The sequence below is a fragment of the Lissotriton vulgaris genome, chromosome 7, assembly GCF_964263255.1.
Source record: "Lissotriton vulgaris chromosome 7, aLisVul1.2, whole genome shotgun sequence".
NCBI lineage: Eukaryota > Metazoa > Chordata > Amphibia > Caudata > Salamandridae > Lissotriton > Lissotriton vulgaris.
Genome location: NC_141695.1, coordinates 630,770,110 through 630,790,235, shown reverse-complemented (window position 1 = coordinate 630,790,235; position 20,126 = coordinate 630,770,110). Strand labels below are relative to the sequence as shown.

At 43.3% G+C, this 20,126-nt stretch overlaps 1 protein-coding gene across 1 annotated transcript in view; it reads left to right on the top strand.

Annotated features, from left to right (window-relative positions):
• Nucleotides 1-20,126, top strand: part of RAB37 (RAB37, member RAS oncogene family) — a 471,210-nt gene that overhangs the window by 206,675 nt on the left and 244,409 nt on the right. The gene's annotated exons all lie outside the window — the stretch shown is intronic.

Genomic DNA, 20,126 nt, shown 5'->3' with positions numbered 1-20,126 from the left:
AAGAAATCATGGCTTATTTTTCTAGAAATTAGAGAAATAAGAGTTCTGTCGAAGATTTGGGTGTACTCTGGGAGGCTTTTAAAGTCACGGTCAGGGGCATCTGCATATCAAAGAGTTTTGGAGTGCTCTGTGATATCAGGAATAGTCTATGACGTCTTGAACTTGAAATAAAGCAACTTGAAACGATCTTGTGGGCTGCTAATTCCAGTGTCAAACGAGCCACACTCCGTGAAAAGCTCACAGAGTACACTGACACTGCGACCAGGGAGGTAAAGTTTTGAGGTAAATATTTCACCGCCCACAGATACGGTGAGGGCGAGAGACCTGGCCGAGCGTTGGCGAACGCTATCAGGAAACATTGGTTTTCTAGTTATGTCCTGGATGTGATGGACGATGACAGGGAAAGACATAGAGACAGTCTTAACATACTTAATATTTTTGTTACATATTATAAGGAACTATACAGCTCACAACATTCCTACCCCCCCTGATTTCGCTCCTTATTTAACAGATATAACTCTTGGTTGGCTGGGGGACTCTAAGCGCGAATTCCTAGCGGCACCATTTGAAGACGATGAGCTGCGTGCGGCTATAATGCAAATGGCGTCGGGTAAATCATCTGGCTCCGTGTGGCCTCACCATTGATTTTTACAAAGCATATATTGATCAGTTGCTCCCAATACTGAAGGAGGTCTTCATGGAAGCCCTAGAGGCACGGATCTTACCTACATCGATGAGGGAGGCGTTAATTACTTCACTACTGAAACCAGGCAAACCAGCAGACTGCTGCGAGTCTTATAGGCCACTATCCCTTATAAATACAGATTTAAAAAATCTGGCTACATTATTGGCAAACTGTCTTAGTGCACTGATGTAAAATCTGGTTCTCCCAGACCAGGCTGGGTTTATTCCAGGTAGAGCCACATCCCATAATCTCAGGGTGTTATTTTCCATCTTACAGGCAGTAGATCCAAGGTTGAAATTGGTAAGGGTGTTTCTTGATGCCTCTAAGGCCTTTGATTTAGTGAGATGGGACTACCTCTTTACCATTTTGCAGTGTTTGGGGCTTCCTGCAGGCTTTTTATCATGGATCCGGCTCCTGTACACATCGCCCATGGCGAAGGTCTTGATTAACGGGCATACCGCTTCCTCAATTTCTCTATCCCGAGGCACACGCCAGGGATGTCCACTCTCTCCCCTTCTTTTTGCCTTAATCGTGGAACCCTTGGCAGCACAGATCAGGCAGCATTATAATCACATGGGCCCCGGTGCCTCCTGCGCCCGATACTTATCTCACTATGTTACCCTATATGTTAAAGACCCATACCATAATCTTAATCCATTATAACAGGAATTCGTTAAGTTCAGCGATCAATCAGGTATCCATATCAACTGACCCAAATCACAGATAGTCCCTCTGACCAGCTCTGCTACGCCCTTTGAAACAGACTTTCCACTCGGGTGGTGTGATGCCGATGTCAAATACTTGGGTATCCGCATAACGGTGGACCGGGATGAGCTAATGCGGACAAATTAAGGTTGTGCAATGGAAGACATCACAAGCTGCATTACTCAGTGGATTGCCCTTCCATTAACTATAGCTGGACGCATATCCCTTATCAAAATGGTGATCCTCCCCAAGTTTTTATATCTTTTCCTTAACATTCCTTATGATCCTGGACGACATTTATTGACTCCCTACATTCGGAATTGATTTGATTGGTTTGGGGCGGTAAACAACCACGCATACAGTGGGACACATTAATGCGGCCTTATTCACATGGGGGCTTTCACATACCATACTTCGAACTATACTATATATGCGCCCAGGCACACTATGCACATTTTGGTTCCATCCACCCCGCTATACTCCCCATGTCACCACTGAACACTGGCTTGGACCATTTCTCACTTGATGGTGTCCTCTTTTCTAACACTGCGCCCCGGGAACCCTGCTCATCTTCCGTAGATTGCACGATCACAGCTTGGACCCATATTCGAGACCATATGCGTGCGCCCTGTTTATATTCCCCTCTCCTACTACTTACTTATCACCCAGATATATCACTACTGCAAGAAGGTCTTTTCAAAAGAACTGCGCGTACAAGGAACATCAACTGCTGGGGAGACCTATATACTAATGACAAGTTCCACACTCTCCAACAACTGTGCCCCGATCCCCCGCCGTCCACCATGTAAACTTTTTTATATGTAACCCAAAATTAAACCAACTCAACTCCTCACGCAAATAAAAAAAAAAATTTGTGTGTGCTGCACCTCTCCACTGGCCGTAGGCCAACCCGTCCCAATTATATGTTGGATAATGAGCTGTAAGCTCTTATGGTGTGCACTACCACTGACCCTGTTGTTCCCAAGAGGCAATTGTTTAGTAATAAACAGCAAACATCCCACCCACTGTGGGTTGCACCACCAAATGTCATTAACACAAGTATGAATGGAATCAATAAAAAGTGTCCATCAGTAGTTGTTTGCTTTTTTTTAAATCTTCTTTATTCAATTTTCATCGGGCAGCCAACGCGTTTCGTTCATAAGAACTTTGTCAGGGCTGTAAAACCATTTAAAAAGATTTCATATAATACTATATACAGATATTAATCCTCCAATCATAATATTCACAGAGGCTAGATTCCTTTGTACGCAATTCTCTAATCCTATAGAACCCTCTATTACATATTTACAAACTATACAATAAATACATCAAAAACATGCTCACTATCTGTACAATTAGACTCCAATTTCTTGTGTAAATTTAATATTCATCCACTTTAGGGCTATATTAGTGTCCACTTTCATAAGTTCGCATATTTACCATTGTAGTTACAATGTACATAATCTAATAGTGCACAAAAATCAGGGAAGGAACTAAATTCCTATGCTCATTGTCATTCAAAGAGACATTTAATTATGTAGACCAGTATAATCCATCTTTCACAAATGTTTTACACCTATTTTCCAACAAGATGTCATCTTTTACTATCTCTGTTACCACATTTCTTGTTATTAATCCGACATCTATTGACATTTATAAATCAACTCTTGTTATCATACTACCAGGCATCAAATGCATGTTTTAGTGTTTGATTTGGACTGGATAATGTGTTTTTCGTATTTCTGGAAGTGAGGGGCAACTCTGGGAGTGTCTATTTTTGTTTCAGAACCTCCACTCAATGGCAACACCTCTGGCTCTTTTTGAGAGTAAAGAAACATGATTTGAATGTGATGGCTCTGAGATCATGCTTGTAAAAGAAAGAAAAAACTGCTAATTTTTGCATCACTGGCCGAGCATCTACAAGGTCATCAAAGCCCTTTAATGTTATGAAAGAATGGCTTAGCGCCCTCTTGTGACAGAGATAGGCAGTGCAGACCAAAGATGTCTCCGAGAGTAGAAAAGTTTGGATGTAGGCATGGACAGTGCAGTGAACTCTTGGTCAGTCCTGGTGTCCTCAGATGGGCCTCCATCACCCGTGCTTTAAGGCACAAACAGGGGTGCAGAAGACAGTGAATGTCGGAGGGGGGCAGAGACAGGCTTGGGGACTTTCCATTGACCATATACAAAGTGCCTGTTGTCAGAAACATGCTCCTATAAACACATACAATTGTATAATTCTGAAGTGAAAAAGAAAGGCAGGCATGCAGTCATAGTTTGCAAGTATGCTTTGTTATATACAATCTGCAATAATGCAAGGATGGACGAATGAAGTCAAGCATAGGTCTTGGATGGGAAGAGGTACCATTACCACTTTCACAAAACTCAACAGCTGCCTCGAGAAAGCACATATTTTTGGCACAAAATCCTGTCTATTTTTTTTAGTGGCAGGGCTTTGCATCAAAAGCCGTGGGTGGTTGCATGGGAAAGCCCACTTACAACCCTTGGAACTGCTCCTTGCTGCACAGTAGCATGTAGCTTTGCTTTGCGTTACATTAGCCCATTTTCCAGCACTGGCCTCATCATTGTGCTTGTTTTTCTGGTAAGAGGAGAACGGCAAGCAACACAGTGGTACCAAAAACCTGAATAAAGGCCATAGTGTTGCCCATAGAAACACAACACCAATTATTATAGACCGTCGCAAAAATGCAATGAAATTTCACCTGTTGTCCAATAAATGGAGAATTGACCTAGTCAAAATTACAATAAATTGGGTACACATATTTGTCTAAGAGTAGCTTAATTGGCAGTGGGATTTTGTACCACACAACTACAAATTTATGACTTGTCATAACGTAAAATAAACATTTTGGGGGATTTGACAAAAAAAGTCAAAAAGGGATAGTGGTGTCTGACCAAAAAGCACAATTAATTTAAATAAAAAAAAGCGATATTAATGCTAAGTAATGTGCAGACTCTAAGCCCCCTTGAAGCTTAAGTTAACAAAAGATCTCATAACATACACTGTCTTAGGCAAGACCTAAAACTGCGACCTCAGACAGACTTAGGACTACAATCTTGCATCGACTAAGAGCCATAATAACCAAAAAGGAGATTTGATGAACTAAAGTAGTTGCCTGGATCACACAATTTGATCAAGCAGGGAAGCTGCGTTGGATCCCAGATTTTATAGTTTCACACTGTGCTACTAATTTGGTATCTTTTTCGGATATCAAAGGCTAATGCTTTGCACATAAGTCTTTGGGGATGAAATGTGACTCGGGTGACAGACAGAATCCACATTTTTTGGATAGTTTTACATAGCACATATGTTGCTAAAGGACATAAGAGCTCTTCACAAGAGACTGACGGCAAAACATACTTTTTTTTCAGCACAATGAGATTTGCCAGGGTTGACAGGATGTGGAGCAAACACCGGTATTCAAACCCGTTCATCATGCTACATAGCCCGCAGCTGTAGCCTGGAGGTCACCGCCAGTGAAAGCTTGGCTTGTTCTGTGTTTAAGCTTCCAAAAGGTCCTCCAGCTGAGCCAAGAATCTGACTTGATCTTTTAGTGACTCACTCACCTCTACAGTTTGATTGCATTTTGGGACTTCAAGTTTGTCATCTGTAAAAGTAAAAACAGAACTGAACGTTCCTGGAAGCAAATTAGTAACCTAGGACTTAATAAGCATAAATATGTGTTCTACAAGACAGAAGGGAAGGTGGTGGCGAGAGGATCCATAAAAAAGTATGCATTTTCTACCATATGAAACGAAAAAAACATGCATACCTTTTTTAGGTCTCGAGCCTAGCGGTGCATTGCGCAGCAGTATTTGCACAGCGCTAGGCATTTCGTGAGGGAAAAACAGAGAATCTGAGCTGACCTAGGAATCGCACATGCGTGTGCGCGTGCGTTTCCTTTTCAGCTACCCCATTGGCCTTAGCGTGCATCTTTTACTGAAAGACTGCACGCTATTGGCCAAAGGCGGGCGCATTGCTCTGCCCACGGCCTATTGGTGTCTATTACGCGCTTGGCGTAATAGACCCCAATAGGCCGTCAGGTGTTTTCAATTATCATGCCCAGACATGGGCGCGATACTTGAAACCGAAACCAGGGCTAGTTTTTCTTTACTTTTGGTATAAGCGCGCAACCGGGTGCTGCGATTATACCAAAGGTAAAGAAATAGAAAAAATAATCTATTTCTTTACTTTTAGTATAATTGCGGTACCCGAACTTTACTTTTAATGTTATAAGTAAAGCGCAGGTGCTGCGATCATACCAAAGCTAAAGAAATAGATTTTTTTTCTATTTCTTTACTATTGGTATAATTGCGGCACCCGAACTTTACTTTTAATGTTATAAGTAAAGCGCAGGTGCCGCGATTATACCAAAGGTAAAGAAATTGATTTTTTTTTCTATTTCTTTACTTTTGGTATAATCGCAGCACCTGAATAGGTCTCGCATTACTGAATGTTTGAACTATTGCCGTTTCATTATTGTTTGCAACAGTAATAGCTCAAACTTTTAGTAATGCAAGACCTATTGCATTGCAAATGCATGTTTAAATTTGATAGAACATCAAAGTTTTGCCAGATTCTATTACAATACTAGTGCAAGCATGTTTTTATTAAATATCGCTCTTCTTCTTCTCAAAAGTTTAATTTTAAGCTAAAGGGAAATATCAAGAGGTAGGTAACAGAGATTCTTCTCTAGGGCTTCAAGTGAAATTTTAAAAAAGTGTGGAGTATCTAAAAAAGATGTGGTCTATGTAATTAAGGGTGTGGCTTAAACATGTAAACAATGGACCAGATTTACCAAAGTGTTGCATTGCCGCAGGCAAGGTAACTCAAGGGCAACACAACAATAAATTCAGATTTACAGAGTCAAGCAATGCCACCATGCATGGCCCTGCGGTGTTTGGTAAATTTAGAGTAACGCAAGGTAGAGCAAGTTGTTGCCTTGCGTTATCCTGCCCCAGTGAGGTGTTCCATGGATTTGAGCGTGGGTGTTCCCACTCATCCACCCGTAGATTTTGACGCATTCCCAGATTTACCATGAGTGGTAAACATGGGTATGCATCAAAATGCTTTTGCCTTTCCTGGGGAGGTACAACGAGTAGAAATATTTTTATTTCTTCCCTTTTTTTCTCTTTCTGCATGTGCTGTAAAACGCCTCAGAGAATTGTTTTTGTGCGGAAAGGTGTCCCTTCCTGCACCAAAACAATTCTGCCTGCACCATCACGCAAGAGTGCCTGTGATGGCGCTAGGCAGCCAAAAGTCAACCAATGCAAGGAGAGGACAGAGACGCACCATATAATGTTAAATATGGCGCATTCCTGCCCTGTCCCTTTCGGGCAGCACAGCGAGGTGTCTTTCTGTGTTGCATTGTGGGAAATGTTGACAAATTTGAACTAAATTTCTATGATTCCCATGGTGTTCCCCCAGCCAGTATTTAGGTTCCTCGCTGTGCTTTCTGTTATCACATTCAGATATATAATGCAACATATGACACACACCTAAAACCAGCTAAACTATTGGCTTTGTCAATGGTTTTTGGTTCCTTAAGATAACTAAGTAACAACAATGCTTTTGTTTTATGTAATTAATAATGAAAGAGTTTCAGTTTTGAAATTGTGACAATGTGAATTAATAATTACGGGGGCTGTGGAAGGAGGTAGTCGTCTATCGTCTGTCTCAATCACTCCTGTTAGTTTCACTTTATGCTAGACATTTACACCCTTTTATCCTCGATCTGCATAGCATACATCTCATCTTGTCTCTTCTGTGCCCTCTATTCCTTCTCTTGAATGCACTTTCTTGCATCTCTTTCACTTCACCACCCCTAAACACACATGCATTCACTCAGGAATACTTTGCCTTGTCAATATTTTGACAATTGTGACCATCCTTCACACACATATGTACAGAATCACATTTGCAACTGAAATATATGACCATTTCTCTGTTCATTCTGAGAAGATGCCAAGGATTGGATGTCCATATATTTTGAACACCTTTTTGATCCACTGACAGACATTGTGAGAAACTCGAGCTACCTTCAGTCTAAACTCCTGAGCGCTCAGACGTGGCACATTATAAATGCTCTGGGGCATATCACTTAAAAATATGCACTATAAAAATTGTAAATACTTAACGAAAAAAAAAACCAGTAACATAACATCCTAGCAGTAGATAACACATTTAGGAAATGTAATATTAATAAAAGCTTGAAATATAAACAAACAAGCATTTGCAGTGCAATAGGTCTTGCATTTGCACGAGTTTAAGCTATTGGCATTGTAAATGACAATGCCTTTTAGTTATGTGTTTTAAAAACCAACACACATATAAAAGGCACTGTTATTTATAATGACAATAGCTCAAACTCTCGCAAATGCGAGACCACTTTAATGGTAGCCGCACCCCTTTCTTTAGACGCCGCTTGCCATACTCAGGTTACAGCGAGCAGCGTCTAAGGAAAAGGGCGCAGCTGCCATTAAAGTGAAAGCATAGCATGGGGCACTGTTATGAAAAAAAAACATTTGTTTGTGAAGCTTGCAAACCTCAAACTTTGTAAATAAAAAAAACATTTACCTCACATTTCTGTGATGGAAAGTTCTGGAATCTGTGGGGAGCCATAAACTTACACTCATCCAGCATTACCCCAAGTATCCCGATAAAAATCGTTCCTTACTTGTATGGGTAGGCCAAGTGCTTGCGACAACAAACATCCCAAAATGCGAGACTTGGAATGGGAGACTTAGGCGTACACAGAGTAGTAGAACAAGTGTTATTACCAATTGACTTTCTTTGCATTTCTGCCTTCAAAATGTAAGACAATGTGTAGAAAAGAAGTCATTTTGAAAATTGTGTCTAATTTGCATGCTTGAATGGGTAACCATAATTTCGGAGAAGTGCAAATAACCACTGATTCTAAACTCTATATTTTGTTCCCATTTACGAAATATATAGGCTTCCTTGGTACCTGTTTTTCACTCATTATATTTTACCAAATGAATGACTTTATACCCGGTACACAATGAAAAAACATTGCAAGACGCTGCTCAGTTATAGGAAAACTGGATGCATTTAAAAATAATTAGAATTAAATGTTTTCGCTTAATTTTTAAGGGCAGGCAGTGGTGTCTAGGACCCCTGCTTGCCCTTAAAAAATATTTTTGCATGCATTTGCAAAGAGGAAGGGGTCGCAAAACCTATTTAGCGAGTCACAAATAAATCGCGACTTGCTAAATAGGCTTTGTATATGGCCAATGATGTTTTAATTGCGCAAACGGGTTCTCAAACTCGTTTGCGCTTGCAAAAACGGGTTGTACATCTGGCCCCAAGAGAATAGCAATCATAAACCAGGTACATCCATCATTCTCTTAATAGATTCAAATGCTCAGACACAGGCTCATACCCTGGCCTCCACTCTAATGTGTCAACCTTAATTTGCCTATTCAAGCGATAACAAGTCTAGCCTTAAAGCCCAAAATACAACCTCAAAAGCCCAGGCAGAATCTCCATATGTCATGGCAAAACCAGTAGATACCAGGTAAAACACAATAAGCCTGTTCTGACTCATAATAACAGCCATTAAGCAAAGGCTGGCCCTGGATGGTACATATGTGTAAGCTCTCCTCATCATAGGAGCTAATAGAAGCTAATCTGCACACAAAATGCTTCTGCTGAGCCCAAAGTGCAATTATACCCACCAGAAAAAAACAGTCACTCTGTTGACACACAATTTCAAAACCTATGTTTTCTCTCCAGTCAAATCTGACTGTATGCACAGGACATCTGTGTGCCTATTCTGGGATGAGCTTGTTAGCTTAATCACTTATTTGTGTAGAAAATACTTACCTGTGAATCCCAAAAATATTTTTTTCTGTTTAAATATGTTGATAGTTTCAAGATAATCACTTTATATTATGTGCATATTGAAAAGCCGACACAGAGTGGGCAATCAAACACCAATCATTCGCGCACTTAAAGTTTGACAGCCATACCCTCCTGAGTGAAACACCCAAACAAGGTCCCTCTCTCACCAGGGGTCGCAAGCACCCTGCCAGGGGTCACAACCTGCAGTCTAGTGTTCACATCTGCGACCCCTGGCGACCCCCACATGACATCCATGTCTGTAGACCTTTAGCTTTCAGAAAAGGAAAGCATTTAAAAATGAAATGTCACACATGAGCGCATTTTGTCAAGTAGGAATCCTGGGATTGAGCCCAACTTTTCCAGTTTCACACTGTACAATTCGACCACTACCGGGCATCTCTTTCTGACATCAGATGTTAATGCCATGTCTCTCATGCTTGAAGGATGAAATTAGAGTGTAGGTAACACTGCCTGCTGCTCGACTATGCTGTGTTGTTTGCGAGACCAGTTTTGCTCTGATTGGTTTGGGCACAATACCTTTGTGGGTTCACAGGTGCTCAGCAGCTTTCAGCCTTTTGGCACTATGTTTACACTTTTAGGGCTACTTTGGGCCCTTTGCTTCTACAGAGGATTGCTGCTAGGGCTTAAGTTGTGTCTACAGGTCCCAGGCAGCTTTCATGTACTTCACACGATGATGTGCCCAAGATAGCCTCTCCAGGCGAGGCACTGTGGGTAGCAATGCTGGCAAAGAGCAAGTTAACTACTAAGGTGAACCATCAACTTGTGTTTTAGAGCTGGTTTGGAGTGGTTTCATCTGTGTCTACCGCCCACAACTGTTTTCTTTCTACCAGTGTGCATAAGCTGGCTGACTCCAAGGTTGGCTTTGTTCATTGCAGTGATTTACGTTGCATCTGTCTGGGTATTAATCAAGGGCGCAACTAGACTCAAACTTTGGGGGAGGGGCTGGCATAACACATGGATTAGTGAACACAGAGACCTCATAAGTGCCGAATCAAAATTACTTGGGGGGGAAGGAGGGGGGGCTCCCTTCGCTTTTCCGATGTAGTGCGTAAAACACCAAATCATTCTTTGAGACAACATGTGGCAAAAGTGCATTTTAAAGCACACATGATCAGTAATATTATTCTCGGAATTACATGATTTTGGGCCTCTCAATGAATTTTAGCACAGTGAATGACAAATGTTCTACTTTAATATACATTAGGCCAGTAAACACCAGATTCAATTTTACATCACAATTTAGGGCAAACCGACAATTCCAAACACTCTGGGCCAGTTTTGTCAACCTTACTAGTCTTAAAAAAATCTTTTACAAGATACTTCACCATCCTTCCCTCAAAGGAAGGTTTTGAAAATTGGAAGCAAATAATGCAGTTCAAGTACAACTATTTAGTTACTGCTCTGTTAGTGCGTCATATACCTGCACACAATACTTTTATGTTATTTTCTGAATATGATGTTACTATAGTAAAACGCTTTGTAGCTGTTTGGGGGAAGATGCCACATATCCTAGCGCGATATCACAAAGAATGTTGAACATATATTATTTAGTACTTTGTGACAACTCCCACCAAATATTTTTGAATGTGAAATGCTTGGGTAGTCATTTAGCAAGAAACACAACCCAGGTTTGACAGGATTTGCTCTAATAACATACATTAAGGATAGAAACTGAGCATGCAAGCTTGATTATAGATGGGTGTCAATCTGGGAGTACCAAGGGTAAGAGATGTTGACCTAGGTTTCCATTTGGCACTCATCGCACTGCACGGCCCTCAGTACCCCTTGTCTAAGTGAAAGGATCAGAAAATAAACAGAGCTTAGAAAGTCTTATGTATTTTTTTTATATTCCAGTCCCTATACCTAGCCACTGGGCAGCAAATAAGTAGCTGTTGTGTAGCTAAGCATGGGTAAAAGAATCACCCTTTGATGCCACTACAGCTATTGCTGCCCTTTTAGTGAATAAATGCCATAGCAGCTTGGGGCTGACATTCAAACCTGTAGCGTACCCCTGAACACAATTTGGAGCAGATTATTAAATAGCAATTATAAAATAATTTGCAAAGATGCTCGAAGAATGAGAATGTATTTACTAATAACAATGTTTGCAGATTTCTATTGAATTATTGTGTGAAGCAAATGACGTAGGAGATAAGACTTCTTGGGGTGGAAGCTTAGTAGCAGAATGACGAAGTAATCCTAGAAAGAACTTTGGATGCATGAGTCTGTCGTCTAATAAGAAGGATGGGGCTAAATTAGAACAATTGCATAACATTTTGCAGGAATCATAGTGTGAGGAAAAGACTGGACTGCAGACAAACTAGTCTCTGCTTTGTTGTGGCAGGCAGGAAATTAGGCACAAACGGTATGCCCTGCAAACCTAATCCCAACCTCATTTGAGTTAACATATTGGCTCATCTGAGCAGGAAGCAATTACCGCAGAGACAGAAAATACCTTCACAAAGTATTATCAATTTTAAGCACTGCCCCTCCTGCTTACACAGCCACCTGCCCTATAAACTATTGCAGAAGACAAGACAACCATGCTGGCCTCTGTCCTCAAAAAAGTCATCTCTCCCTTCCACATTCCCTCCTGCTGTCTCCTCAGCTAAATGTAACTAATATAGCGAGGACCATGAGAGGTCTGCCTTGAGGCCCTATGTAGAAGGTGGGCAGCTCATGCTTCCAAGGGGTTCTTCTTGGCTTGCCCTAGTATCTCCTACTCTCAAAATACTTGGTCAGATGTTCATTTCAAATCACTTTTCATTACCAACAGGGGAATCTAAACAAAGCTTCACTGATACACACAGACTAGGACTCTGGCCTCAAAGAAGGCATCCCAGCCCTCATGCATTCTATTCAGGAAGCTACACACTGATGGAACTTCCTTCTCAGTCCACAAAGTAACATTTTAAAATGTGCTCCCTGAAAAGACAAGAAACATCCAAAACCACCTCAGATTCAGGGAGGCAGTAAAGACCTGGCTATTCCGTAAAAGCGGACACCCCTAATGCAAAGCGGTCCCAAATCCTAACAACCCCACAACGTTGATTCAGGCACCTATGTACTGGTGGTAGGTATTTGCAGCTCTCATTCCTCTTGGCTCCATTCCAAGCTTAACTGTGTCTAACAATATTGCATGCATATATCTTTTCCCAAAAACACATTGAAAATTATGCTCATTAGGACTGCACAATTTTGTACTGTGAACTATGTAATTCTACCTAGGCCCGGTTACAAATGCCTTGGAGGAGAGTGTGATATCTATTGCACATGTTAAGTTAGATACTAAGAAGGGGGAATCTCAATTTATCTAGTGGCATAAATAGCATCAATTGTGAGTTTTGTCTGAAAATGGGACATAAGATGCAGATGTTAGCGTTCTCTGCACCAAAACCTGCATGCCTTGTTATTTACAAGGCACTTATTCCCCAGCAAAGTTTTACCTAGGTACATTTTGGCAAGGGAAATTTGTTGAAATTTACCAGGGAAAAAATGTTGTGGTTGTGAGGCTTGCGATGTGGATATTTGCTGTACCAGGACCTACCATACATTTAAAAATTAACTAGGCCAAGCATAATTGGTGGCTTTAACCGCTTACGTTCATATAACACAAAGTTTGAAGCATGGTACAACGGTGGATGATACAAACTACAACACTTAAAACATATACCTCAAACATTTTTCAAAAGCAACATTGGTGGTGCTTTTAAAGCTGTACCTAATTCTGAATGACTAACCATTACTCCACAGCACACAACATTATTAAGATATCTGCAAGTGCTGTGATTTAAAAAAAAACAACATAACTGACGCTCTTCCTTACTTTTGAGACTTATTTATAGGGGTTTGAGTATCCAATACAGTGTAAACTTAGCATAGCTAGAAAACTGTTTAAGTTAAATATATAAATGTGTCTTCTACATTACACAGGCTACAAGCTATTTTATAGTATTGCAGGATTGAGTTAGCTATTTTATCTATCCCAGAAGGGTTGAAAGGTAAGATGCCTTTGTTGGTATTCAAATTTAAATCAATGTCAGGTGGGCTTTAGAGTTGGTTGAGTAACTGAAGGTTCAAGCCAGGCTCGAGACAGATGCCTTGCTTTTTCCCACCTTGAGGTCCTCTTAACCCCTTAAAACCAACAAGAACCAAGTTTGCTTGAGGCTTTTCACAGCCATTCTCACTCTAACCTCATGCAGCAAGAATTTAAAAAAAAGCATTGACCTGTGCTGTAAAACAGGAGAAAGTAATAGCCATCTAGTGTCTGAAATTCACAATGAGAAACCAGAAAAACTGAGTTCAATCTCAGCTTCCTTGCTTGACTGTATGGTGTGATACTAGGCAATAATTAATTTCACCATACCTCCTTTTATTGTTGCACATGGCAGCACGTTGGAATACAATTTTGGAAAAGGTGATGGACAGAGTTTCTGAATGATGCAGAATACTCCTACCCAGTCAAGAGATCAGGGCTTGATCCATCACCGTTTTTTAGCTCACTGCACCATCCCAGCTTCAGAACCTGGCTATATGCAAATTAGTCTTTTCCTGTCCCAGTGCATGATGGGAACAGGGCAAACCAAACTACCAAGCCAATTCTTTAACTGGGAAGGAGACAAGCTACCGGGGACCGGTTTCTGGCATTTCAGCCTCGTCGGCCCGGCTTGCTTGAATCCTGATGGTGCAATGAGCTAGGGACTCACGTCTGAGTATACCCTCCCACACATAGTGTGGATAAAATCAATTTTGGAAAAGGTGATGGACAGAGTTTCTGAATGATGCAGAATACTCCTACCCAGTCAAGAGATCAGGGCTTGATCCATCACCGTTTTTTAGCTCACTGCACCATCCCAGCTTCAGAACCTGGCTATATGCAAATTAGTCTTTTCCTGTCCCAGTGCATGATGGGAACAGGGCAAACCAAACGACCAAGCCAATTCTTTAACTGGGAAGGAGACAAGCTACCGGGGACCGGTTTCTGGCATTTCAGCCTCGTCGGCCCGGCTTGCTTGAATCCTGATGGTGCAATGAGCTAGGGACTCACGTCTGAGTATACCCTCCCACACATAGTGTGGATAAAATCAATTTTGGAAAAGGTGATGGACAGAGTTTCTGAATGATGCAGAATACTCCTACCCAGTCAAGAGATCAGGGCTTGATCCATCACCGTTTTTTAGCTCACTGCACCATCCCAGCTTCAGAACCTGGCTATATGCAAATTAGTCTTTTCCTGTCCCAGTGCATGATGGGAACAGGGCAAACCAAACTACCAAGCCAATTCTTTAACTGGGAAGGAGACAAGCTACCGGGGACCGGTTTCTGGCATTTCAGCCTCGTCGGCCCGGCTTGCTTGAATCCTGATGGTGCAATGAGCTAGGGACTCACGTCTGAGTATACCCTCCCACACATAGTGTGGATAAAATCAATTTTGGAAAAGGTGATGGACAGAGTTTCTGAATGATGCAGAATACTCCTACCCAGTCAAGAGATCAGGGCTTGATCCATCACCGTTTTTTAGCTCACTGCACCATCCCAGCTTCAGAACCTGGCTATATGCAAATTAGTCTTTTCCTGTCCCAGTGCATGATGGGAACAGGGCAAACCAAACTACCAAGCCAATTCTTTAACTGGGAAGGAGACAAGCTACCGGGGACCGGTTTCTGGCATTTCAGCCTCGTCGGCCCGGCTTGCTTGAATCCTGATGGTGCAATGAGCTAGGGACTCACGTCTGAGTATACCCTCCCACACATAGTGTGGATAAAATCAATTTTGGAAAAGGTGATGGACAGAGTTTCTGAATGATGCAGAATACTCCTACCCAGTCAAGAGATCAGGGCTTGATCCATCACCGTTTTTTAGCTCACTGCACCATCCCAGCTTCAGAACCTGGCTATATGCAAATTAGTCTTTTCCTGTCCCAGTGCATGATGGGAACAGGGCAAACCAAACTACCAAGCCAATTCTTTAACTGGGAAGGAGACAAGCTACCGGGGACCGGTTTCTGGCATTTCAGCCTCGTCGGCCCGGCTTGCTTGAATCCTGATGGTGCAATGAGCTAGGGACTCACGTCTGAGTATACCCTCCCACACATAGTGTGGATAAAATCAATTTTGGAAAAGGTGATGGACAGAGTTTCTGAATGATGCAGAATACTCCTACCCAGTCAAGAGATCAGGGCTTGATCCATCACCGTTTTTTAGCTCACTGCACCATCCCAGCTTCAGAACCTGGCTATATGCAAATTAATCTTTTCCTGTCCCAGTGCATGATGGGAACAGGGCAAACCAAACTACCAAGCCAATTCTTTAACTGGGAAGGAGACAAGCTACCGGGGACCGGTTTCTGGCATTTCAGCCTCGTCGTTGGAATACGTCAGCACTGTATAAAAATGTATTGCATTTGCTTCAATAGTCTATAAAGCTTCTATGTATAATAAGAATCTAGGGCACATTTAGGGTACACGTGACAACTGTCTTGTCTCTTAGTGGCTTATTTGTGGGATGTTGGCAAAGGACAGTGCAACAAAGCACCTTTCTGTGCTGCAAAAGTGAAAGGGCAGGAATGCAACGTATTTTTGCAATATGGTGCATTCCTGTCCTGCGCTGGTGCAATGTCTGCAGCCTGGCAACACCGCAGGCACCCTTGCACCATGATGCAAGGGTGTCTCTGTTGCATGCGGGATTGTGCAGAATGCAGCATACATAGAAAGAGGAAACACTGAGTAGAAATAAACATATTTCTCCTTGTTACGTGTCATCTTGTGACGCATACGGATTTGTCGCTTCCCCAGGTTTACAAGACTTTGAAAATCTGGGGCAGAGTCAAATTCCATTGGTGTTGCATGGGAAAACCCACTGCAACGCCCATAGAACGCCCCTGGGTGCAGAGTAAGGCGACGCAGCGATTTGCGCTGCATCGCCTCAGTCATGATTTATGAGGCCACTCAAAGCCATGCACGGTGGCTTGGCATGACATCTAAATCAAAATCAGAGCTACTCACCGAAGTATGTACGTCAGGCTGTCGGAGTGCGTTACCTCACACATATTATATAGAGACAATGACTCAAAAATATGAAAGTCAATGTATCGGAAATGCTACTTAAGACATTGAGGGCTACAAGGTGTAAGGGTCCGATGTAATCCATACTGGTAGTCAGTGGTGTATGTTAGGTGGGGCCACAGGGCTGGTTGCACCAGGCGCAATATTCTTAGGGGTGCAACATTTTAAAAGAAAAAACATTTTTGGTGGAAGGGAATCAAGTCACGTTGGTGCGGTTGTCTGCAGGTGCAGGTTATGTTGTTTTGCCCGCCTTTCCCTGCAGAAGGGCTGCACAGAGCTGTGCCCTCATGTGCCTCTCATGGCCGAGGTGCAGGTGGAAGCACCTCACACTGTTTCCCGGTGGCATGAGAGCAGCGCCACCCAGTGGCACAACAGTGGAACGTCTCTTGTGGTACCACAGCACCATGCGAGGAATTCATTTCTGCTTTTTGGCATGCAGAAGGAGCATTTCATGCCCAAGTTCCACTCTTGCTGCCTGATGTCATGTGTCGGCTTGGGATGGTGGGTTGAGTCACCTTGAGGATTGGCATCTATTAATTCTTTCATCCATTATTCAGTCTTTCACCATTCATTCTGTCCTTCCTTCTATGTGCCCATCCATATTCAAACCGATTCAACTATTTCCAAACCTATCCATCATCTATCCTTCCATCCATCATTTCACTCATCCATCCCTCCATCCACCCTTTCACTTATCAATTCATCCATCATTACACTCATCCATCCACCCATTTACTCGCCCATCATCCACTCTTTCACTCATGTATCCATCCTTTCACTCATCTATCCACCCTTTTGCCCTGCATCCACCCTTTTACCCATCCATCCACCCTTTTACCTATACATCCACCATTCCACCCATAAATCTATTTATTCACACTTTCTCTCATGCATCCTTCCACCTACTCATCTATCGATCCTTTCTCTATTATCCATCCATTTACCGTTTTACTCATCCCTTTACTAATCCATCTAGCCATTTACCAATTCCTTCACTTACTCACCCACTGTTTCACATTAATTATGAGCTGAACCTTTGTCTGCAGAGCTGCAGACTGAAATGGCCCATCAAGAACTCAAACCTGCTGTTGTTCTCAAAGCAAGGCTGGGGCAGGGGAGGGTTCACTATGCCCCTGCACATAGGCAATCTGAAAACTTGAAAGTCATGAGTCGTGCATGATGCCCAGTGCCAGGACTTGAGGTGCCTGTGACATTATTATTATTAATATTATTATTATGTTCTTATATAGCGCCAGATTCGACCCCTGAAGGGGTATCTCCGCGCTTGCCTTGGGAACCCGTCCTGGCTTTTCCCTGTTAGATAGCCCCTACAGGGCATCCCCAAGGTGAAAGCCAGGCATCCCGCCGCGGGGGGCCGTTGTGGAGATTAAGCAAGCTTAATGCCCAGAGTTGCAGAGTGTGAACCCATGATTAGGTCAGGCACCGAAGCGAGAATTATCGAGTCCATGGACATTTGAGCTCAAGACCCTGCCGCGTCGGGAATGGAACCCTGGTCCCGGGTCTGACCTCTGCTTCAGGGTCTGCCTGCTCTAACCAGTGAGCCACACTTCTCCACATGGTGATGTTTTCAGGGCTTTAAATGGGTTGAGAAAACATGGGGGTCTCTCCAAAGGACATGTCCGATGTAATTAAGTGCGTGGCGTAAAACAGGCAGCTAAAAATCTGTGCTTAGCACAGTGTGCTGTCCGATTGATATTTTGCTCCTTCTGTTATTGCATCCAGATATATAATACATCACACCTACAACAAGCCAGGACTATAGGCTTTGTCAATGGTTGTTAGTTGCTTAAAATAAAAAAGCAGCAACTATTGATTAGTTGTATGTAAAACTGAAAATGCTTCAGAACTGAAATGATGAGACTGTGAAAGACCCACAACCCCTTATTTTTCACTTCTTTTGCTGGCTTCTTTACATGAACTGGATTCTGTACATTTCTTGCATTTCGTGAGGTGCAAAGTTTTTCTTTATGTATGGTTAAAACAGAATGCCCTGCCTTAGACAGGGTCGGACTGGCCAAAGCGGGCACTAGGTGTTTCCCCGGTGGGCCGCTAGGCTGGGAGCAGATTTTGGGCTCCTGGGGGCCAATTTTGTTACAGGGCTGTAGCTGCAAAATCGGCCCCTGTAACAAAATTGTCCGAAACCGGCCCTGGCAAACAGCTTGGCTGCTCCCAGGTGGGCTGGCCGAGCTCTTTGCCAGGGCCAGTTTTGGTTCCCAGTCCGGCCATGGCCCTAGACCGAGGCAGGAGGAGGCCACTTCATGCTTTAACAGCCCAGGCCGGCCCATGGCATTTTGCATGTGACAATTATCAGCCGGCAGACAGAATGACAATGCAGGGGCGGCTCTAGGCTCATGGTGGCCCTGGGCAGGGAGCCTCGGCAGGGGGCCCCGGAAGAGGGGGTCTGGCCGGGGCAGAGCATGGTGGCCATTGAAGAGGGGGGGGGGGGGTCAGGGTGTTTGGAAGTGGAACAGAGCCGGAGGCCGCCAAATCCCTGCCAGGGGCCACCACGCAAATATGTATCCATCCTCTGAGAAATATTATATTAAGGATATATATTGGTGTGGTGGCCCCTGGGGTTTGGTGGCCCTGTGCAGGTGCACAGCTTGCACATGCCTAAGGCCGCCCATGGACAATGGGCGGGGTGGGGCTACTCTTGTGCTCAGAGGAAGCATGTGACGCAGCCCCATCAAGGAGCTGAGGCTTCTCACAGGTAAATAGCACTGATCCCCAATGCCCAAATTTACAGACAAAAAGCGCCCGTAAAAGGGATCATCACGGACAACGGGCATGAGATCCAAATCACGGACGATCCGTGAAATTTATGGAAGGTTGATCACCCTACTTGAAGATCAGGCTGGCAGGCACCAACTCCAGCCCGGCCAGCCCATCCACCAGGGGGTGGGGGGTTAAAGCCTGTTCTGCCCAATGGGTGTTGCACACCTGGTATTAATACAGTCTTACTTTCTCGTAGCCGGTAAGAGGTATCGCATTTCTGCACATCCGCTTATATGAGGCAAACAGGACGTGTTGCTGCTGTCTGCAGACCTGCTCGTTTAGCCTGCGTTATGCACTAAAGAGTTTCGAGTCTGTCAGCTTTTCTCCATTTCCATTCACTGGCCTGGTAGTTTTGCATGGCATCTCACCTGTAACTCCGGTCGCGCTTTGTTTTCATTGGATTTTACGATTCTTTATGACTTTGCGGTGACTGATCTGTAAATGGCTTTATACACGTGAAAATCGACTACAGAGGCACTAAATACGAGTTACTGCTTTGATTTACTTGTGAGAAACAAAGTGTCACTCATTTGGTATCAGAATGTTACTCATTAGTGCACTGAAACCACAGAAATGTCCCACATCAGTAATCTGAAACTTGGCAGCTATGCAGCCTGTCACCAGAGTCGGCCTTTGTTAAGCTAGTGCCGTGGGCGCAGAGAAATTTGGCGCCATTACTCATGGTAGTGAAATAAATGAGGCAGCAGGGGGTCCCTTTTGTGTTCACTGGTTAGTACCTGGAATAGGTGGGACTGGCCCCTGAGCACAAAGGTCTACAGCCTTCCCCAGCGCACCTAAATCACTGATAGGGTCACACAGATGATGGTTTTGTTGATATGTGTCAGCAGGGGTCAGAGGGTGAAGGGAGTGCAAGGAATAGCTCAATGGGGTGTTAAAAATATTGCCTACCCCATGATAATGAAGGATCAACATCACTCACAGGCAGACAGAAACGAGCGCCCAGGGGCAGGGAC